Source organism: Callospermophilus lateralis, chromosome 18 (genome assembly GCF_048772815.1).
Source record: "Callospermophilus lateralis isolate mCalLat2 chromosome 18, mCalLat2.hap1, whole genome shotgun sequence".
Lineage (NCBI taxonomy): Eukaryota > Metazoa > Chordata > Mammalia > Rodentia > Sciuridae > Callospermophilus > Callospermophilus lateralis.
In genome coordinates, this window is record NC_135322.1 from 38,956,305 (window position 1) to 38,979,686 (window position 23,382).

The following is a 23,382-nucleotide window of genomic DNA, read 5'->3' on the forward strand; positions in this document are numbered from 1 at the left end:
ACTAAGAAGCTTTCTACAGCTCTTTCTGCTGCCGACAGACCCTGGTCTCCGCTCTCCTTGTAAATTAAAATCTCTAACGTTATCTACTTTATGAAATAAGACACTTGGCTCTTCTATCGCGAGCCTGCTCTTTAATTAATATAGACTTGAGTAGGCAAAGCCATCAACGTGAGTGGGTGGCCCGGCGTGCAGGCGCAGGGTGGTGAAGGAGAGTCCTGGGATCTGGGGAAAAGGCACCCACCCCACCACAGCTCTGTCTTGGGGGGTCAATGTTTCGTTCATAGCTTGGAGAGTTTTTTTTTTCTTTGTGGAAAAAGCGAGAGGTCTGGCCAAAGCTAGAGGTCTCTGTTAGCCAGCCGTCTCCAGGACTGTCCACCTTAGGAAAGCTGAGCTGGGCTCCCCCAGAGCTCCCCTCAAGCGTATTCATGAGTCAGTGACGAGCCGTGAACTTCTGTGACCAGGCCACCGTGGGAGATGGACAGGAACTGAGACCTGGGCTTCACTTTGATGGCAATTTCCTACTGGCCCAGCTTCCAAGAGCTTGGCCAAGGGTTCTGTCTCATGGAACAGCATGCAGACAAGTTCAGAGGGTCTCCATTTCTATGACCTAGGCTTTGGGGTTGTTTCTATATGTATTTTTTCAAATGTGGGCAGCAAGGGGTTTTCATTTATTGGGTCTCCAGATAATTTTTTCTATCACTTTATTTGCATTTTATTATTTTCTAGAATCTTCTTAAAAACATTTACTGTTTACTAGGTTATTTTCTAGAGTATTTCATCTACACCCTGATGGTGGTCATTTTGTAGATTAATGTCTAGAGTCCTCAGTTTCCCTTGCGATTCGTTTTTATGGTATTCTTCAGAAGTCCATGTCAGTCCCAACAGCTCTGGAGACTGAGGCAGGAGGACCATGAGTTCAAAGCCAGCCTCGGCAAAACGGAGACACTAAGCAACTCGGTGAGACCCCGTCTCTAAATAAAATACAAAATCGGGCTGGGGATGTGGCTCAGTGGTTGGGTGTCCCTGAGTTCAATCCATGGCACCAAAAAAAAAAAAAAAAAAAAAAAAAGCAGTTTCAGGTTGGAAATTAGGAAACAATGAAACTGGCCTCTCACCCCAGTTTGAGAACTGAGGGGTCCCCGCTAGCTGCCAGGTGTCCATTCTGCCAATGGACTGTGGGCAGAAGTGATGAGTGTCATTTCAAGGTCAAAGCATTGAAGGGTTGGTTGGATTCGCTGTATCTCACACTTCTGTTCCGGTGACTTAGGAAGTCATGACTTGAGATGCAGAAGTTAAAACATGGAACCAGAGAACTTGGCCTGCGAAATAATGATGTGTTAAGCCATTGAGATTTCAGGGTCTGTTTGTTACAGCAGCGTAGCTTAACCTAATCTGATAAATGAACTTCTCATCTTCCAAAGCACTTTTTAAAACCATTTGTCAGGCTCCTCCAGATTCCCAGGAGAGGGCAGTAGCCCTACAAACATCATTGTCATCAGCACCACTTAGCTCAGGATTGCTCAGCTGATTACATCCTAATGGGTGGAGATGCTATCTCACCCTGGTTTTGATCTGCCTTTACCTGGTGACTAGGGATATGAAACACTTTCTCATATGCCTGTTGACCACTTTTATGTCTTGTTTGGGGAAATGTCTATTCAGGTCATTCATCCATTTTTTAACGTCTGTGTATTTTTTTTCTTTGCTATTGAGTTGTATGAAATTTTTAATAAATTTTGGACATTAAGCCCTTATCAGATATGATTTGCAATATTTTCCCCAGTCTGTGGGTGGCCTTTCCTTTTGATTGATTGCTTCTTTTGCCATGCCAGACCTGGGATAGAGTCCATTCATTTGATTTTGTTTATGTAGCCTGAGCTTTTGGTGGGATATTAAAAAAAAAATTGCCTAGGCCAGTGGCAAGGAGATTGGCCCTTTGTTTTCTTCTAGAAGCTTTATAATTTCAGGGCTTATGTTTAGGACCAGTGATAACTAGTATTAGTGAGGGGTAGAGAAGAGGGAAGCCTGGCACACTGTTGGGGACAATGGAGATTGGGGCCGTCACGAGGGAAAACAATATGAGGGTTTCTAAAGAAATTAAAAATGGAACCATCTTATGACCAAGAAGTTCTTCTGGTAAGAAAGCTGAAGGAAATGAAATCATCACCCCTGAGAGATATCTGTATCTCATGTTCACTGTAGTTTTATTTATACTAGCCAAGATAGGAACAAAATCCGAGTGTCCAATGGCAGATGGATGGGTAAAAAAAAAAAAAAATTGCAGTGTGTGTGTATATGTGTGTTCGTAAAATAGAATGTTATTCTGTCCTGAAAAAGGAGAAGATCCTACCATTTGCCACCATCTGGATCAACCTGGAGGATATTATGCTCAGTGAAATAAGCCAGACCCAGAAAGACACACAGAATACTAAGTAACCTCACTTATGTGTGGAATCTTAAAAAAAAAAAAGTAATGTCAAATATACAGAGACTAAGAATAGAACTGTGGTTACCAGGAATGGGATGGGGAGAAGAAATGAGAGATGTCCATCAAGGGAAGCTGAGTAGCAGCTCCACAGAGTGAACGAGTCCAGTGATTGTGTAGAATGTGAGTCGTACAGTTGGCAACAGAGCACTGGAGAGTTTTGTTGAGTCAATGGCAGCTGGTCTCGCCACAAAAAAAAAAAAAAAAAAAAGAAGGAAAGAAAATGGGAAATGGGTAACTATGTGAAATGATGGCTACGTTGACTGCTTCATATCGCAACCATTTTACCATCTGCTGTATCTCATGGTATCATGTTGCATATCTTCAGTGCACACCGCGAAGCTTATTTTTTAAATATATGAACACGTAGTGAACATGGGAAAAGTGGGTGTGGTGCTCTTAGTATAATTCTCGAAACCTTTCGGTAAGTATAAAATCATTTACAAATAGCAAAGTTTTTTAAAACCTTAAAAAACAAAACAAAAACCTCTCTCCGCTTGTCAGTTGGCAGGCGCAGATTCGATCCCAGGTCCCATATTCTTTCCCAACTAAGCTGCACGGGTAGGGGAAGAGGGACCCTCTTTCCTAGGAGGCTTCTGTTGTACAGGGAGTGGTCTGCAGAGAGAGAATCTTCCAGAACCCACAATTATGGGTAGATTCATTCTACCCACTCCTGATAAGACAGGAGCCCTGCCCTCAGGCCCCCCGAGGACTTCTGGTGGGAAGCAGACAGGAAGAGGGGAGGGGTGGCCTGCTCTGGAGCCCCACAGGAGGGTGGACCCTCTGCCTGAGCCATCCCTGCGGCCTGGCCACAGCAGCAGGACCTCGGGTCCTGGCCAAGACGGGTGCTGCCCGGGCAGAGCAGCCATAGGGTAGACTCATGCAAACTCCCCCTGACCCTGGTGTCCAGTCCCCCTCCTCCCCACAGACAGCGCCGGGCAGCCGTCCAGGTTAGAGAAATGGGAAGTGAGCCTTCAAGAAAAGCAGCGGTCATTACTACATTTAATTGCTCTAAAAATATCTCCCTGGGTTGCCCCTGAGTAAACCCACGTGCTGATCCAGTGCTCCAGGGACGTGTGGCCAGTCCCCAGGCTTAGAAACCAGAGTGACAAACCGAGCTGAGGACCTGGGAAGGAGGCCCACGCAGGCCAGCGCAGGGAGGGCAGGCCCGGGGTCCCCTGGCTCGGCCCAGCCCGCGCCCTGTGAGCTCCCCCTGGAGGGGGCTGACACCGTACCAGACCTGCCTGTGCCTCTGTCACCCCGGCCACAGAGGCTCCTTCACCCCAGGCCTCTGCCAGCCTGACCCCTAAGAAAAGGAGCGATTTTCCTTCTGAAATTCCTGTGGGGTAAAAAAAAAAAAAAAAAAAACAATCATTGCTTCCCCTGCCCCAGGAAGGACCCGGCGTAGCCCAGGCGATTGGCCGTCTGAGAAACAGGTGGGAAGGTGGGGGCCTGGCCTGGCATCCACCGTGGGGTAGGGAAGAAGCCATCTTGGAGGGTAGTCCTGGTTCAAAGCCGCGGCGCGATGGTCAGAGCTCATGTCCTGGTGGAGGGGAGGACGGGGCTAGGGATGACTGTGTGACCGTCGCGGGTGAACAGTGCCCTCAAGGACGGGGAGTGGACGGTCCATGCCGATGGAGAGTCAGCCTGAGAGCTGGTCCCAGGCGATAAAGACGCAGTGAAAGAACCAGAGAGTCTGCGGGGGGTCCCAGGAGGGCAGGACAGCTGGGGAGAGGAGTGGCCTCCGGGGTCGGGGCAGCCAAGGTGGGGTGATGCCAAGGCCAAGGCCCTGCCTGGGGAAACCCCTGTTCAGATGACCCTGGGGCTGTGGATTCTGCAGCCTCCTGGGCTCTGTGGCCTGCAGGAATGTCCCCTTCCCTGATGACAGCCAGCGCCTTCTCTGGGCCTGGAAGTGCTGCAGAAATCTGCCCTCCACGAAGGAACTGTGCGTCTCCACCTTCTCTGATAAGGGGTGAACTTAGCGTCACCCCTCAGCTGGATAAGGTCAGGGGGCGACTAGGGTCTACGCGAGGCAGGAGTCGGCCGTGCCTTGTGGCATAAGCAGAGCCTGGGCCGCGGCTGGGGGTGGGCTTCAGGGTTCTAGTTCAGGGGCTGGAGTGGATTCACGGGCTGGCGGGCGCTGCCCTGGGAAACGGGCACCTGAGACCCTAGCAAGGAGCCCGGGGGTGCGGCAAGTGCACTGCTGGGTACGAGTCAGAAGCCGAGGCTGAAACAAGACTGACCCTCGGCTGAGTGGCAATGCCCGCGTTCCCTGGCACATGAGATGGGGGAGGGGGAGATGGGGGAGGGGAGACGGGAGACAGGGAGCTGAAATGGTCCTATTACGGGAGCACGTGGAGGGTTTCACTTCACCGCGGGGCTTGCCACCCACCTAAGCCAGAAGATGGCTGCGAGCAGCTAGAGGCTGTCCCCTGAACACCTCGAGGCATGGGGACTGCAACTGACCAAGGGCCACCCCTCCCCAGGGCTGCTTCCAGCCAGTGAATGAAGACAGCAGGCCAGTTCCAGGGAGGGCGTCACCCGACTCACCCCAGGGTGACAGTGGCTTTGGCTGAACCCCTGTTGAAGCTGCTGGGGAACCGCAAGGCGTCTTGGGAGGCTCCTGCCCGTGACCCCCTCCTCTGCCTCCCTCGGGTGGGCCGTGCAGTGCCCCCTCTGCGCCCTCGCCCACCCTTGGCATTCGCCTAGCAACAGGCTCTGTGCATTGGCTTCTTGGGCGGCCACCACGCCAAGGAAGGCAGAGCAGGGACCCGAGAACCGGGTGCCAGGAAGCACCCGAGCCACTGAGCCACTCGGGCCTGAGCCCCTCCAGTGACACTCCTCCACGAGGGACGCAGGGCTCCCGTGAGCCCGATGTCACTTCTCAGTCCGCCCATCGCAGTGGATGGAGCAGCCTGTCCCCACGGTCCCTGAGCGTCCGAGGGGCACACTGGCTGCGACAAGGTCTCTGGCGCGGGTCCTGCGTCGCCTGCCTTCTGGCGACCTCCCTGAAACACTGTGATTTTGCTAATGAAGAGTGTCTTCAGCAAATGACACCCGGTTCCAGGGACAAACGGCCACTCACTCATAAGCTGGGTGAGTCACCAGGCTTCGAGAATTCGGTTTTTATAAACCAAAATGAGCCCTTTACAGGGCTCTCTGAAGACTTGGGGCGCCCTGCAGGCCCCGGGCAGTGGTGCCCAGGGCGCCCAGTGTTCCCAGAGCAGAGACGCAGGCGCCATGTCCGGGCAGGACCCAGAGACGGCCCGTCGGGGCTGCTGCGGGCTGGCCCTGGGCTTCGGTCTCTGCCGTTGTTACATTTTAATTATGAGTCGCTGCTGGTTTGGGCCCCTCGTCATCAGCTAGCTTGGGGTGGGCTGTCGGCTAACCCGGAGCTTGTCGTGAGGCCTTTTTACATCAGCAGAGTGTGGGGCCGGCCGGCCTCTTCCAGAAACTACCCGAACGCGGAGGTGCTGCGTCGGGCTGCGGGTCGTGGGGGCAGAGGACGCAGTGGCCTCAAGAGTCCCTGGGGCTCTCCGACTTCACCCCCACCTTCCCTCCTGCTGGCCATGGGATGGGGGGCCGCAGGTGGTCAGGGGCTTCCGTTTGGCCCGAGGGGGCACTGGGCTCAAGGGTGAGGGAGCCAGTGTGCTCACGGCTCCCAGGCTGGGGCTGAGGTCCTGGGGCTGGGGGGGGAACGGAAGAGGGACCTTGACCCCCCCCATGGCGCTTCTCATCAGTATCCTCCTCTGACGGGCTGCGCGGGATGCGCGGGGCAGGGATGGCTTCAGCAGGAAGCAGCGGTCGTATCGTCCCTGGTGACTGCTGGGGAGGATACCCGATCCTGGGTCATTCCGGCATCACCCTGGGCTTGGGGTTAACTCGAGTAAGAACAGCTTACAGAACAGGGGGTGGAGAGAGCCTGGGAGTTAGGAGGAGAAGCCGGAGACCTTGGAAAATGGGGCACAGAGACACCATCCAGGGCCATTGCTGGAATATGGGGGATACTGGCAGGCCACCTCCATGTTTGATGAGTCTTAGCGGATTTAAGGCTCTGGAGCACCTCTGTGAGGCAGGAACCGCTGTCATTCCCATTTTGCAGATGAGTAAACGGAGGGACGAATACAGTAAATAACTTGCCCAAGGTCACAGAGCTAAGATGGTGCAGCCAGGAGCCTGCCCGTGGGTGGTGATGGCCTCTCCCTGAAGTCATTGCTCTCAAGCTGGACAACTCTCCCCTACCAGGTCCTGATGTCCCTCCTGCCACCTCTTCCTTGAAGCTCACGGTCATAAAACTTCCTATCCCTTTATTAAATCCTCCTCGCATCATCTGAATTTGGACGTGGGGTCTACTATGGTGGCCCTGACGTCCCTCACAGGCTCCCCAACACCTTCAATTTACAAATCACACCGTAATTGATAAGTCACTAAAAGGGTGGCAGGTTCAGCCGTGCCACCCCGCTGATGGCAGGACCCACCTCAGAGTGTGAACATGTGTGTCTTGCCATCAGGGAAGAGACTGGCCACTCCACAGACGAGGGGCAGCACACCTGGGAGACGAGGGTTCTGCTAGGGGCGACCCAGCTGTGGGAGCTGGAGCCCAGATCTGAGGTGGATGGTTTTGTTCTAGGTCCTAACCACCCCCCACGCTGGCTCTGGGGACGCACCGCAGAGGGAGGCTGTGGTCCATGTGGGGCACACCGGAGAGGACAGCGCTGGCCTGCCTCCAACACCCCAAGTCTGCGGCAAGGGAGTCGCGCCCAGGGGTCGAGGCTGCCCCTGAGAGGGAGGTCAGCCTAGAGGCCAGCTCCCCCTGGAGGCTGAGGGTGGAGGACGCCCCAGCCTCCCCCCGAGAGCCCTGGTCCCCTCCACCCCGCGGCCTTCCAAGTTCATCTTGTCATCCTCGACAAATATAGACCAGGAGAAGCCTAAATAAACGAGTGGCGGCTGGAGCCGCAGGACAGCTAACCATAATGGGGGTTTTGGGTTTTCTGTTTGAGACACAAACATCGCATTCCTCAGCCGAAATAGCCGGGTGGAGAAGCGGGGCATTAGGGCTGGGAGCAGCTGCCAGGATGAGCCAAGCCAGACCGAAATAGGCCGAGCCACACAGGAAGGGGGCGGGTGGGGCCGCTGACGGGGCGGGGCGGCAGGGCAGCTCAGCTACCTGGCAAGAGGGCAGCTGTGTGTTTACCTGGGCTCTCAAGCAGGGGTCCTGGGCACACGAGAGACAGCATGCATGTGAGAGCTCTGCACACCACACACATGAGTGCGCGCACGCACACACACACACACACACAGAAGGCAGGCCTGCAGGGCCCTCGCACGCCTCCCACACCGGGACTCACCCCCCCGTGGGCAGCAGGAACACACAGGTGTCCCCCAGGGGCTCACACAGGCAGATGCAGGCAAACCCTGCACGTGTCCACAGGTACACAGAGGCGCGCACACACCCAGTGCACACCCAGCCACAGCACAGATATCCACGCACGAGAGCAACGTCCTGGGCCCTGACCCCGGGCCTCCTCTCACCCTGAGCTTGTTGGCCCCAGAGGAGCCGGGTTACAGCTGGGGCTGGTGGGGTCTCTCCCCAGTGAGCACCCCAGGTTTGGGGGAGACTGGGCTGGGGGGGTCGATCTTGATTGCTCCCCCTCCCCCGCTCCATTTCCAGATGCTCCTTCTTCACCACATCAGCCGGGAGCTGTCCCCAGGGTAAGGGGGATTAAGTACAGAGATTGCAAGTCCCCACCATAGACCTGCGCATGACCGTGGGTCCCACAGCCCCTTGGGTCTGTGAGCTCTGAGGGCAGGGACCCCGCGACGAAGCTCATTCCTTTACGCCCAGAGACTCGGCCGTGCTCGGGGCTCTGCGCACAATGGACCAGCGAACCAGCAGACGAGCAGGGATTCGCACTCAGCTGACCCGCTGGACGACGGAGGCCCAGGGAGACGGACCTCACCAGAGCTGCCCCTGTTGGGCTCCTGTCCCCACCCCAGGGCCTCCCCACCTTGGAGCCTCTGGTGCCCCTCCCTCACACCCAGGCCGCGGCGGTGGAATCTGGATCTGGTGAGTGGGCAGCAAGGTGTCCTGGGTGCCCCGGGCTTTCCCCATCAGCTTTGCCCTGTCCCAGCCAGAGGGTGGGGACTCCAGGACAGGAGCCCTGGCCAGCACCACTCCCCTCCCATGAAGTGCACAGCGCGCTCTGGTCCCAGCCTCAGCAGCCCCAGCTCCTCAGTGCTCCAGAGGGTCCTCCAGGCCTGGGGAAGGACAAGGGTTTCCTGTCCCCGAGTCCAAGCTGGTGGGAAAGAGGAAACATGGAGACAGCAGGGGTCAGTGTTTGTTCAGTGGAGGCCACGCAGGGCTGGCCAGGAGGACCAAGGGTCTTCAGGCAGGCACCCCCACCCCTCCGACACATGCCAGGCACCCCCACCCCCTCTCAGCTGCGGGCAGCAAGGGCTGCAGCCTCCTCCTCCCGGGAACCACAGGGCCTCTGGGGAAAGACCCATGGTTTGCTCCAGTTTGGGGAATTTTCTGGGTTTTGTTTGGTAGCAACAGAATCTTTCTTCTGATGATTTATTTTTTTAAAGTTTTAAATGAAGGTATAATTTGCATTTGGTAAAATTCTCCCTTCCAAGCGTACAATTCTGCTACTCCAACAAGCACATGCGGTTATGTAACTCCTACCACCATCCAGAGAGAGAAGAGTTCCATTGTCCCCTGCAAGTCCCCACGTCCCTTTGGGGTCAAGTCCTTCCCCCGCCCCCAGCCGCCACGGATCTGTTTTCTTTCCCCAGAATTTTGCCTCTTCCAGAATGTTCTGTAAATGGAATCACACATACTGTTGCCCGTTGCTGTGAGCATCAGCAATGAACTGCTTCTGACTGCTGATGGCTTTCACTGTGTGGCTGGACCGCTGCTTGTTTATCTCTGCGTCACATGAGCTTCTATGAACATCCATGTGTACAGATTTTTTTATGTAAACCCATATATACTTTTCCTTTGTGGTGAACAGTTAACATAAGTGGGACCCGAGTCCTACAGTAACTTAACTATCATGTTCAACTTTCTAAGAAACTACTAAGATATTCTCCAGAGTGACAGTCCCACTCTGAATTCCCACCAGCAAGGATCGGCAGTTCAACTGTTCTATGTCTTCACCAGAAATGGGCAAAATGGGCGTGGCTCCTTTCTTCCCCACTATTTTAATTAAGTATGTATCAAGGGGCATTTTTCTGGAAATCCCTCATCTATAGAAAAGGCAAGGTGAGCTGTCCCGGGGTGAGGCCAGGAGCCAGAGTCGGGGCTCTAAGCTGGGCCCGTTCACCCTCCTCCCCCAGAGGGAAAGACCTGGAGAATCTCTTTAGAGCCCAAGGCCAAGGTCAGAGAGGGGAGGAAATTGCCTGATGTCACACAGCACAACAAGAAGGGATGGTGAGTGAGGACCAGTCCTTTGCCACCAGCGACACCAGGTCACAACTGGAAATGAGGGGAGGGTGGCCTCAAGTCCTGTGCAAGGGACCTGCCTCAGGTTGTGTTAGAGACAGGCTTGTGTGCAGAGATACTGGCAGAGCCCAGGCTATAACCAGGTTTGGGTTTCTGGGTGAGACAACATAGGCTAAGGGGTTGCCAAAGTCTTTGGAATCATGCAGAGACCTTTTTTTTTTTTTTTTTTTAACCCAACAGTAGAACTTACTAGCTGTTCAGCCCTGGGAAAGTCACTTCACCTCTCTGAATCTCAGCTTCATCATTGGTAAAGTGGAAGTATAGCTTACTATTTCACTGAGTTATCAGAAAGAGTTTATAATATTATTTAATACATTTATTTAGAGAGCTCTTACCAGGTCCCAGACACCATTGTGGATTGCAGTGAAGAAGAATGGCAAGGTTTCTGATGTCAAAGGGGAGCAGGGCTGATGGACAGCAATCAATTGTATAACAAGCCAGCTCTGGTCCATGCTATGAAGAAACATAAGGGACCCAGTAGAATGAGTATATAGAGAAAAGGGATGCCACTTTAGATAAGTCGGTCCTTCAAGAGATGACATTGGAGCAGAGGGTTGAATAAAGTAAGAAGATCAGCCATGTAGCCATTTTCAGTACTTACTAGCTGTGAGTCTTTGAGAAAGATACTTAATTCTCTGAACCTTAGTTTATTCACCTGTCCAACAGACCGAAGTAAACTCCTTCCCTTCAAACAGTTGCGAAATTGAGAGAAGGTCTGTGGAGGGCACAGAACATCTGGAACAAAGGCTCCATTTGCATTTCTCTCCTCTCTGGTTCATGGAATCCTAAACCCAATCCTAAGTCCAATTTGGGGTGGACACAGAGAACCCATATGAAAATAATCACACAATGGCCTACCAGCACCTCCGGGGCCCCGCGAGTTCTAATGTCTTGCACGTGCTCCGTGGACGGGATCGCAGGTCCTTGGCCCTGCGACTGGGCCGTTCTTCCCGGGGAGGTGGAGTGGCTCAGCCCCGGACTGGCTTTAGCCGAAGGGCTGGAAGCAGTTGTGCCACAGCCCTGGCTCCTGTGTCCAGCCCTACAGAACATGTCCCCAGCAGCCCTCGGGTTCAGGGAGGAAGACACACCAGCTGTGGGCCCAGGCCACGCAGCCTCCCCACCCCAGAGCAGGGAGGCGCGTGGTGTTCCAGACACTGGATTCGGGGTGGCTGGTTATGTAACCAGATGGTGGGAGCACGACGGGTCCTATGATGGCCACTGGATCCTTGCAGAATCCTTTCTTTTACTCCCATTTCATGGATGAGCCCGGGAGGTGAAATCACAAAAAAGAGCTGGAATTTACACAGACTGATTCCAGAGCCGTCAGGGTTTGGACGTGAGGCGACCCCCAAAAGCGCCTGTGAGACAGCGCAAGGTTCGGAGGAGATAGGGCTGGGCTATGAGGGCTTAGCCCAATCAGCAAGCGGATCCTCTGATGGGACTACCGAGCGGTGACCCGGGTGGGGCGTGGCCTGAGGTGGTGGGGCGTGGCCGGAGGATGTGGGCGTGACCAGATGATGTGGGCGTGGCCGGAGGAGGCGGTGGGCGTGACCAGATGATGTGGGCGTGACCGGAGGAGGCGGTGGGCGTGGCCGGAGGAGGCGGTGGGCGTGGCCGGAGGAGGTGGGCGTGGTCGGAGGAGGAGGTGGGCGTGGCCGGAGGAGGTGGGCGTGGCCGGAGGAGGTGGGCGTGGCCGGAGGAGGTGGGCGTGGGGCGTCGGTTTAGGGTATATATTTTGTAACTGGCAGCACCTTCTCTCTCTGCTTTCTGATCATCATGTGAGCTGTCCACCTTCCCCCCAACCCCCCATCCACCAGGATGTCACCTGCAGCCCCCGGAATGGGGCTGGCTGTGTATGGACTGGCATCTTGAGACCAGGAGCCCCCATGTCAACTTTTCTTCCTCTACAGTTGTTCTGCTCAAGACTTAGGCAGTGAAAAAAGCAGACTCAAAAAAGAGCCTTCTACCAACCATGACCGGAAGGGAGTGAAGGCAGCAGGTACTTACCTGGCGCACCTGTGGGCAACAGGTAAAGGAGGAAGTGGTTGCTCTGTGGGGCCGGAGAACGTTTTCCTGGAGGAGACTGTGAGTTGAGCCCGGAGAGCAGCTGGTAAGACGTTAAGTAGACCTTAGCATGGTTGATGGCAGGGGAAGAGAATCGCGGGTGGAAAGCTACTTCCCGTGCTGAGGTGCCCGGCTTGGTCCCCTGGCTCCGGAGCTGTCCTCCTGCCGCTCATCTACCCCTCCTCACCCTCTGCTCTTAGCTCTCTGAGGCCTTCCTCATCCTCCCAGATGAGGCCAGCTTCCCCCCACACTCTCCAAAGCCTCATGACCCTCTCCTTCTTCTTCCTGATGGCACTGAGCACAGCTATAATCTTGCAAGTGTCTGCATCTGCGGGGTGGCGCTATAACGTGTGCAATCGACACAGAAGAGCCGTGCGATAAATATTCGTGAAACGAATGCAATTGAGCACATGCACTAGCTATGCCTTGCTGAGTAGAAAATCATCCAAAACGTGGCGACTGGGACCATCACGAGCCCGTATCATTTCGCACCAAAATTTTGTGGGTTGGGAATTTAGGAGCAGCTCAGTGGGTTGGTGGGGCTCAAGGTCTCTTGTGAAGTGGCATCAAGTTGCTGGCCTGGGGTGTGGTCCTGTGGAGGGTCCTCTTCCAACCTGGCTGACTCACAGGGAGGGCCAGGTGGTGCCAGCTGCTGGCGGGAGGCCTCAGTCCCTCAATGGTGGACCCCCCCCCCTTTGGAGAGTTTGCTCAGATACAGAGACAGGCTGCCGCCGGAGCATGGGATCCCCGTGATCTGATGGAAGGGCCATGTTTTGAGGTCTCAGTCTCAGATGTCACATGGCAATACTCCAGGGGAGCCTACTGGTCACAGCAAGCTACTCTGAGGCAAGATAGGGAGGGTGGGTTTCATCAGGGTCTGGACACTAGGACACAGAGGGGAAGTCGGCTGCCATAGTCACCGAGCAGGTTGATCACAGGTTGTGGGGAGCAGTGTGAGCACAGGACACAGGACTGTGACAAAATACCAGAGCGGGACGGTGCTGTCTTATTCTGAGAGTCCATAAAAGCAGGCCCTGAGCCACGGCCTGGGTGCAGGGGGCTGGGTGCAATGAGGGGTGGAGATGAGAGACATGGGGAAGGGAGAGATGCAAACAAGGGCTTTGTCAATGAGGCAGCTGGCACTGTGGGCCACTGGGACCCGATCCCTGAAGCCACATGGCCCCTCGGAAGGCTGCAGGGTTGTGGCATCTACCCACCATCTCCTGTCTGCCCCTAATTCTTTGCACAGGGCCTTCATGTCCCTGCCCGGTCCTCCGGACCCCACAGCACCCACAGGGCTGGGCGAGTGGCCAAGGCTTTGGAGAACCCCGGGGATGGGGGCCCTGGGATGAGGTGACCAGGTTTGTTCCAGGAATGTCACCTGCACAGCTACAGCCACAGTCCCAGGGACCTGATGAGATGAGGCTCAGCCCTCCTAGATCAGCTGCTGGGCTCCTCAGAGAGCAGGGTCTGGGAAGGCCTCCCAGGGGACGCTCCAGCTGGGGATTCGGGATAGGAACTGATGAGTCCTGAGGGCAGCAGTGGGAGGCCAAGTGCCAAGCTCAGCAGGGATCTGGGAAGTGAGCAGCTCCAGAACCCCTCAGGGAGGTGTGGCCAGAACAGGCCAATGGAGAGAGGAGGGGCGGGGCTTGGGGCCGGATGAGCAGGGCCCAGCAGGCCACAGCAGGGAGGGACTGAAGGGCTGTGTGACTCCAGGCAAGTTCCTGCACCCCCTCTGAGGCTCCTTTATTAGCAGATATGAGGACTATTTGATGTCCTTCTGGTACTGAGGAACGAACCCAGGGCACATTACCCCTGAGCGGCACCCCCAGTTCTGTTTAATTTTATTTTGAGGCAGGGTCTCCCTAAGTAGCTCAGGCAGACCTTGAACTTGGGATCCTCCTGCCTCAGCCTCCTGAGCACCTGGGATTACAGACGTGAGGACCAAGTCTGACAGTGTGGTTACTGTTCTAAATTTGGAGTCTGGCACACATTCTTGGGTTATTAAAATGTCTGTTTAATCCCCATCCTGGTCCTCAACCCCTGCTCCTGGTATGGCTCAGATAGGAGGCGTCCCCCAAAAGCTCACGTGTGAGACGGTGCAGGAAGGTTTCCAGGTGAAGCGATGGGGTGATGGCAGGTTTTACCTAGTCAGAGCACTCACTCCCTCTTAGGGGTTAACTGGGTGGTGCCTGGGCAGGTAGGGTGTGGCTGGAGGAAGTGGGTCCTGGGAGCCTGGCCTGTGAGTCTGTATTTTATCCCTGAAGAGCAGAGCTTCCCGATCCTCACATCCTGAGCCATCCTCCACCAATCTCTTCCGCCATGATGTTCTGCTCAGGGCCACAGCAATGGAGTCGGCCATCTGTGGACTGAGACCTCTGAAACCCTGAGCCCCAAAATAAAGTCTTCCTCCTCTAAAATGGTTCTGGTCATGTCTTTTGGTCACAACAGCCAAAAATTGACTACAACAGCTCCCTCGTCCGTCCCCATCGTTCCAGAACTCACGTTTCAAGCAAAGTACAAGCTTCCTGGCTGTCCTAGTCAGACCATGACAACCCGGCACCTGGCTGGAGCCAGAGGCGGCCCAGAGAGCTCGCAGGTCCCCTGACACCTTTCACCGTGTGGACAGCCCTCACCTCCAGCCCCCGCCCCTCCACAGGCCAAGTCACCTGCAGGTCAACCTCCCCCCCGGGCCACACACCTAGGCTCCTGCTGTGCCACCTGCCGAATGCGTCCTCCTCCCCCCAACCCTGGCTGGCTGGAAGGAAAACTCTCATCCTGACACCAAATGTGTGGCTTCCCCGTGCCCAGCCCTTCCCCGTGCCCAGCCCTTCCCCAGTCTTCTTCAGACACCAACCGGAATCCAGCAATCCAAGTCCACCCTGACCTACCTATCTGGAGTTGGTTCCAGAGCCCATATTGAGGGCTCGGTCCCACCAACTGTCCCACTCCAGATGCCAGTCTCCAAGTGCTCCCGACCCACCTGTCATGAAGGGGTCACGTGGCTCCTGGCTGCCAAGCCGCACGGCCAGCCCATTAACCTCAGCTGAGAAGTGGCCCGGGTGGGCTGGAGCACCAGCTGGCCACTGGAGCCCGTGGTGCCAGCCCGGGCCTGAGATGGAGCGAGCCAGGGCAGAGGCCCGACAGGATGTGCTGACCTGTCACGCAGAGTGACATGGTGCAGACCTGGCTGGCTGCGGCTGGAGCCCCCTCCACACAGCACACTGCAGCCAGGACCCAGAGCATCCACCACCCACCTACGTCGGCTCCTAGGTAGCCGGGCCGGCAGGTGAGCAGGAGGAGCGTGGAAGGAGGCAGACCCGAGCTGAAGTGCAGACCAAGGGTCAACCTGCAGCGTTCGTGATTTTCCAGACCCCGATGAGCATGAATTTGGAGCATAGCATGGACCCAAGGGCTCTGTGAGCCCCCAGACAAGCCACCCGCGCTGGTCCCCTCCCGACCCCAGAGCCCTCTTTCCCCGTGCGTCCCTCCTCCTGCTGGGCACCCACTCTTTCTCATCAGGGGACTGCATCCTTTGAATTCATGAGACAAGACTGGAGAAGCCGGCGGTGAGCTCCGGGGTCTGCTGCTGCACAGGAGGGCACACCTGCCACTCAGAGCTGCCACATGCCACTACTCAAGGGTCGTGGAGAAGAGTCCTGCTGTGTTGGGGGCACGGATCCGGTGCCTTGATCAGCTGATAACACCCAACGGCTTAAGCCCACAGAAACAGAGAGGCTCTGTTTACACTGAGAGCCCTCGGCCTCCCTTCCGGTTGCCACTTTGCCAGACGGTCCTACAGGACGGGTAAACACTGGGCTCATGTTTACTGGTTTATTAAAGATCCCTCAAGGACACAAATGAACGGCCAAATGAAGGGGGGCAGAGGGTGAGATCTAGAAGGATCCCGGGCACGGAGGCGTCTGTCCCTGGGATGTTTGGGGTGCTCTGCCCCACCCTGGGGGTGCAGTCACCAACTTGGAAGAAGTTGTAGGGGGGCTCCGTCATGTGGGCACATTTGATCCACCCTGGGCATCGGTGGACAGACCCGAGTGCCAGGTCCTCTCCGGTTGCTGGAGGTCCAGAGCGGGGCTACCACTTCCAACGCTCCTGTCCCCTAGCTGACCTCTCTGGCCACCAGACTCCATCCTGAAGCCATCTAGGGGCTTCCAGCCACCAGTCATCTCAGGGACATCTCATTGACTCGTCACTCTGGAGATTCCAAGGGGCTTAGAGTCTCCTGTGCCAGAAGCATGAACAAAGGTCAAACATGCATTTGTTACAGTGTCACCCTGCTGCCTCACAGTGGACACCCCCCACACGTGCTTCAAGATCTGCCTCTCCAACCTGAAACTCTAGCCTCCCCCGTGGGGCCCAGCCTCTCCCCTCCCACTTGGGGCACCCAGGATGGAAGACGGGGCCCATCTCCTCATGGGCTCCACCCTCCACCAGGCCACCACTGAGCCTGCACCACGGTTATGGGGTCCCCGGCCCCTCCTCCCGTCTCTCCTCATGTGGCAGACGGGACAGGACACTTTCATCTGTTACCTGTCCGTTCCCCACCCCAGAAAGGGCTCAGCGATGGCCGGGCTGGTTGCCCGTGCACCGCTTTGCGCACCCCTCGTTCCTGGCAGCACCTGGCACGTCATTGATGCTCAATAAACACCTGTGGACTAGCGGGGTGATCTGATCTCCCCCAGCCCTGGGTCTGACACAACGTGGCCATCACAAAAGCCGCCATTTGCTGAGGGTCCGCTATTCCCTGAGGACCGTGACCCCACCTTGTGCCCACCGTCATCTCGAGGCCGGCATTCGACAGATCTGCCTCAAGAGGGGGGCCTTGGTCTTCTGTGACACCTGCATGTGGGCTGGCTATATCACGTGCTCCTGTGCGTGAATTGCCCGCACATGCGTGTACATAGGACCCGAACACGCAGTGGATAAAATTGACACCAAAGGCAGAACCTGTTAAAGGTCGCATACTCATGTTTTAGACAGGCAGCTGCACACAGTGTTGGGCACTCCCTGCGTGCGGGGCCCTCTTCTAAGGTACAAACGTACAAATGTTCACCCTCCCATTCTCGTGCCAGCACTTAGTGTGGGTTGGACAGTGGCCCTTCCGAAACATACGTCCAAATCCTAAGCCCTAGAATCTGCGGTTCTGACCCAGTTTGGACCAAGGGTCTCAGCCAACTGTGAGTACATTAAAGATCCTGCGATAAGGTCATCTGGGTAGCCCAGGTGACCCCAAAATCCAAGGACAAGAATCCTAAGAAACGGAAGAGGGGGACAGACAAAGAGGAGAGGGGACGATCGTGTGACTGCAAAGGCAGAGACGACAGTGGCTGCAAGCCAAGGAGCTCTGGGGACCACAGGGGTGTTCCGAGAGGCCAGGGAGGGTTCCCCTGTGGACCTCCAGAGGGACATGGCCCTGCCAGCACCTTGGTCCCCAGCTCCCGTCTCCAGAACCACACAAGCGCGCACTGTGTGGTTTTAAGCCACCTCTTTGGCGGGTTTTATCTTCCCAGTCCTGAGACGCTGGCACAGCTCTGCAAGCTAAGGACGGCGGTCAGCCCCATCTTACAAATGAGGAACTTTGGGCCCAGGACAGGACAAGGCTGGAGCTGATAAGTCAAGTTAGCCTGGGAGCCGGTCTCCAGGTTGGCTGCTCCCGCTCCACAGCTGGTAAGGACCACAGGGAAAGAGTCGGGGCTGAGCCCCAGCGCGCAGGGCGGAAGTCAGAGACCGCTTTGTGGCTGGTGAAGGGCACAGCCAGGATTCGAACCCAGGACACTCTGACCACAGAGTGCAGGGGGTTCCATGAGGCCCGAACACCACTTATCTATCCCTTCCAGCAGGGCCATCTCGGAGGCCCATATGCCACGCTGCTTCTGTCATGAAGTGGTGGCCTTGTCCTGCGCCTCCCCTCCAAATGGGAGTGTCCTCGTGGGCAGACGAGGCCCCGGCTGCACCACGGAAGGCGGAGATTTCTACGGTTCAGTCCCCTGCCCCTGGCTTCATCTTCCCACCATTAAGCAGGCCTTGGTGGTGACAAGCGGCCCCACGCCCAGGCCCTCGCTGCTCCCAGGGACCCGCTCTGGTCTGCAGCCCCCGCAGCTCATCCACCCCTCTCGCTGCCCAGGCTGGAGTTGGTAAATCAAGTCCGCCCGCGAGCCGACTGCGAGGTCGTCGCTGGGTGCAGAGAGAGGCGCCTGGACTTCCCCAGCTTCGTATTTCATTGGAATGGACGGCCATGACCTCCCTCAGGAGCAGCTTCCAGTCTGTCACCACCGCCCACCTGCTGGGGGCGGTCCTGCACCTCTCCAGGGCCTGTGCTCAGCCCTTAATGAGTGCCCAAGGACACAGGGTGGGAGCCGAGGGGTCCGACTCTCTCCCCACCCTCTCCCAGAGCTGCCCAAAGCCCTCTTGCTTTCCCGTCCTTGGGAATGTGGTGGAACACAGCCTAATGGCAGAGCCGCGGTGACACAGTCCCGGTGACTCCAGCAAATGGCTGTTTGCGAGGTGGCATCCGTGGTCAGACAGATCCAAGCTCCGGTCGGGGCTCCATGGCCTGTAGCGTCTTGTGACTGTGGGAAGCTAGCTGGGGTCGTCGGCCTCAGTCTCCTCGACTGTGAAATGGGTCGTGAGGACTGAGTGAGATGATCCACGCAGAGGGCTTGGCTCAGGAAGCCGTCCACACCAGGCCAAGTCGAAGGACACATGGACAAGGGGGATGGTGCCGCGTGCTGGGCCTGAGCAAGCGGGGCCTTGGGACAACCTGGCGTCCACCGAGGCTCTTGAGGTCAACCTGCTCTTTGGTGGAGGTGGCCGGAGCTCTTGTCACCCAGTTTCTGTTCCCTTCCAGCTCCCCTGAGCCCCTGACTTACTTTGTGGCTGGGTCCCAGGACAGTGAACAGGTAGAACCCCTCACAAACATAACCCTCATTCCTGTGCAAAAGTGCACATCACATTTATGGAGTGTGAAGTCTTTACTTGTGTGAGAATTAGAATTCACTTCTCCTTTGTAAAACAGGAATCTGACAGATGGTGGCTTGAACTCCTTGTTCTCAAAGTGTAGTTAGTGCTCAGACCAGAAGCAACAGTATCATCTGAGAATATAATAGAAATAAAATTCTCGGGGTCCACCTCCTGAATTAGAAGATCTGGGGCTGGAGTCCAACAGTGTGTGTTTTAATGAGCATCCAAGGTGATTTTTTTTAAATCCAGGCTAAAGTTTGAGAATCAATGGCTTAAATAAAAAGAGAGGTTAATTCTCTCTCCTTTCAAAGAAATCCAGAAATAGTCCAGAGGCAGTGGACTAAAGTTCTACCATCTTTAGCTCTGAATCTATTCTTAAGGATGCTTCATTCTCTAAAAGTAGCTCCTGGAGTTCCAGCCATCATGTCTGCACTCCAGGCAGGAAGGAGGAGGAAGTGGGAAGGCAAAAGACATCTCTCAGCTGAACATACCCGCTCTAATGTTCCCGGGAAGCTCCACTACCACCACCCAACTTCTATTCATAGCTCATGGGCATCCTTGACGGAGGAAAGCCAGAAAAGCATTATTTTATCTGGGCATTTCTTACTACCCTACCCAGGACCACAGGTCTGTAGATATTGAAGAAGAGCAGAATGGACTCTGGGTGGGCATCCAGCCTCTCCCCCACCAACACGCTCCCTTCCTGTTTCCCTGCAATCCTCACAGGTAAGTGTGATCATTCCCCCCAGTTTACAAATGAGCAGAATGACCTTCAGAGAGATCAAGGTCATGTAGCTAGAAGGAGCTAATTAGCTTTAGTTAAACTACTTCCTCTTCTCACCCCTAACCCCAAAGACTTACCTCCTCCCAGCCCCCAAGACCTACCCACCCTTCTCAGAGCCTGCTGGGGGCGGAGGATGAGCACCAGAGGGGAGAGCAGCCCCCTGCAGGTCGGGGAGCCCTTCCCTTTCAGAGGTAAATAGAGGAACTTAATCAGCCCTGAGTCTGCCGGGAGGGTGATCCGCAGGCTGCGCTGGGCATCTGTCCCCGTGTGCTCTTGGGGGACATTAGGGCTCCGTCCACCTGGCACCCAGCTCAGGGCTGCCTGGCTTCTGGGGGGCCGGCTGGTGAGCAAGGGCCGGGCTGGGGCGCTTTCTAATGAACCCCTCTGACCCACGTCCTCTGGGAGCCCAAGGTCAACAACAAGCAGGGTGGATCCCGGGCGCTGACCGCGGACTTCCCTCCTCACCTCACCTGCGTCTCTGAAAGACTTCAAGATGACATTTCAGAGCTGAGGGTGGAGGTGGGACGACGGGAGGTTCCAGAAACGAAGGGAACAGGAAGAGTGTCAGGGGCCAGGGTCCCACGGTGCCAGCTGTGACCTGGAGCCGAGGACGGCCCGGCCTCCCCGAGGGGCCTCTGCTCTTTACCTTTGGGTGACCTGCGGCTCTGCGGGTGGTTTCTGTGGGCTGAACACTGTCCTGTGTTGAGGTTCAGAACTGTCACATTCCTACTTTGTCATGGTGCCACAGACGTCCCCCGGGGCTGAGTGGACTCCTCTCTGCTCGGAGCCTCTTTCCTGGATACAAAGCCCTGAGCCCCCGAGTCTCCAGAAGGAGGCAAAGAAGAAGAGACAGACATCTGAGTAGGCGGTCATCAGGGGGAGTGACCAACCCGAGCCTGCAGCCAAGGGGGACGGCCCTGGGGGCACTCTTGTCCCTGTTGGCACTCTTTGGCTCTTCTAAGCTTTAGCTTATTTATTTATTTATTATTGTTTTTGGTCCTGGGGATTGAACCCAGGGGTATCCGACCACTGAGCCCCATCCCCAGCCCTATTTTATATTTTATTTAGGGACAGGGTCTCCCTGAGTTGCTTAGCACCTCACAAAGCTGCTGAGGCTGGCTGCGAACTTGCGATCCTCCTGCCTCAGCCTCCAGAGCCACTGGGATTATAGGAGTGTTTGATGGCATCCAGCCTAGCCCTGGCTCTTATCTAACGTCTTCTCTAAAAGTGGCAACGGTGGTGTCTCCCAGCTCCAGGGTCCCAGAAGGGAGGCGACAGGCCAGCAGGCACTTAGATGGGGACTTCCAGCATCTCTAGGCAGCTTTGCTGGTATGAGGAGCCCAGCAGCAGGAACCGAAGGCTGGTGGGCCTGGGGGACAAGGTGGGGCCCAGAGCCTCTTCCCTCCAGTGGATCTCCCCACCTCCTCGCCCCCACACTGGTCACCAGGCCCAGTGGAACCCAGTCTCCGACAGAGCAGCTTCCACTGACCCGAAGTCCCTGCCATCGGGCCATCCTAAGCCAGGCCCTGGGAAGGCCACCTCTCTGCGACCACCCGGCCAGCAAGCCTCGGGTGACAGGGCAAGCTGCATCAGGAGGCAGGTGGGGACTCCTCTGTCCCCCAGGACTGCGCTCCAGCTGCCCGGGCCTGACCTTCACACACAGAGATAACCGGGTGGGCCTGAGCTGCACAGGGGCCCTTCCAGTTAACGCAGAGCGGTTCCCCCTCTGGCTGCAGAGGAAGGTCAGAGACCCAGTGGCCCTGGAGGGGTCACTGACAGAGCTCTCCACCAGGCGGGGCTCTGGGACAGGCTCCAGCTGACAGCCAGCGGCCCATCCGGGACCTCCGTCCTACAGTAGGAGGAAATGGATTTTGCCAACCATCAGAGAGGCCCTGGGAGGACTCTGGGCAGCACTTCCGTCTCAGCCAGAGACACCTGACCGCAGGACCTGAGGACATGAGCCTCACCTTCAGAGCTGCAGACCCTGAGCTGGTACGTGGGCGTTTTACTCGGCTGTGTTCGTGGTCCCTGCTGACATCATGGTGACATGGACCAGACCTTCCTGGGCCCCTCTCTCCTCCTCACTCAGGCTCTGCCCAGGATGAACCTCCATCTCCACATCTGCTGAACTTTCAGAGAGCTCAGGTTCCGCGGTGCCCTGTACATTCCTTACCATCCGCCCCAGCCCATCCCAAAGCGCAAACCTCTCTCCAGCCATGGCTGTCTCTCGCCCACAGCTTGTGCCCAATGTTAACCCCATGTTTAGTAAATTAGTGTTGTCAGGATACATAACGCATTTTACACCCCAGGGCCTTTGCACATGCTGTTCTCCTTGCCTGTACCAGTGTTCTGAATGAGGTGAAGCCTTTCAGCAACCATATCACCTCCTCATTGAAGCCCACCCTATGCACGGGTGGTGACTGCCACTCCTGCGTCCCATCACATTGTGCACCTCCCCCGGCTGTGGAGTCTGCTCCATGTCTTGGGATGATTTTTCTATTTACCTCCTGTCAGAGGTTAGCAGCTCTTGCAGGGTGGCCGGCCATGGGCCACACATCATCTTTGTGGGCTGGCGCCACCAGGAACTACACCACTAATGACCAAAGAAAGGAGGGACGGCCTTGCTCCCTGCGCCTCCTGCCTCTGCCGACCTGGTTCCAGGGCTTAGGTCAGGATTTGACCGTGAGGTGTCTTATTATTTCCCCCTGGGTCAGAACAGAACACCTCCTGAGGGGGCGTGGTGGCAAGGGTGACCCTGAGGAGGTGGCCCTTCCCCTCCCCGGGGCTCTGCTCAGGAGCCAAGCCTTGGGGTTTATTCTCCCTTGTTTCCTGAACACCAGGTCTGCTTACCTGGGGCCCACCAGTGCTGCCCCAGCCAGATCCGCTGGGCACCGGGTGGGACTGGAGTCACCCTGGACATGCTGGCCGGCCCAGCAGAAGGGCGGCCCTCTGGGTTCCTCACCTCAAGAGCAGCCTGACTCACGGGCAAAGCTTCAAGAACCTTCCTGCTTCCAGGGGGGGCAGGAGCAGATCCCGATCATCCTCCCCAGCTCATGACAGAGCCAGGAGGGTCAGGGACAAAGCCTGAGCTGTCCCTCGCAGTTCCTCCATAGTGCAGGGGGTTCCGTTTCCAGAACATTCTACCATGATTCCACAAAGTCCACGCAAGAAGGAAAGGGTGGGGAAACGAGGTCAGCCAAGGCTCTCTGCAAAGCCTCGGGCAAGGATGGAGGGGTCAGAAGTGGGAGGAGAACCCCAGAGGGCAGAGAGAGCCCCGGCCATCCCAGGAGTCTGTCGGTGGCGCGAACGTCCCCTCCAAGGGCAGGAGCAGCCGCGAGTTCCTTCTACCCTCTTCAGCCGCGAGTTCCTTCTACCCTCTTCAGCCGCGAGTTCCTTCTACCCTCTTCAGTCGTGGCCGGGTTTGCCATGGGCTCCTAGGACAGACTGAAACACCTTTACTCTCACGTTCCACCCACTTGGTGGCCAGAGAGAAGTCACAGGAGACTAGCCCCAGGCCCCCTCCTGAGCGGCAGCATCTGTCTTTACCCTCTGAGAACGTGACCCCAG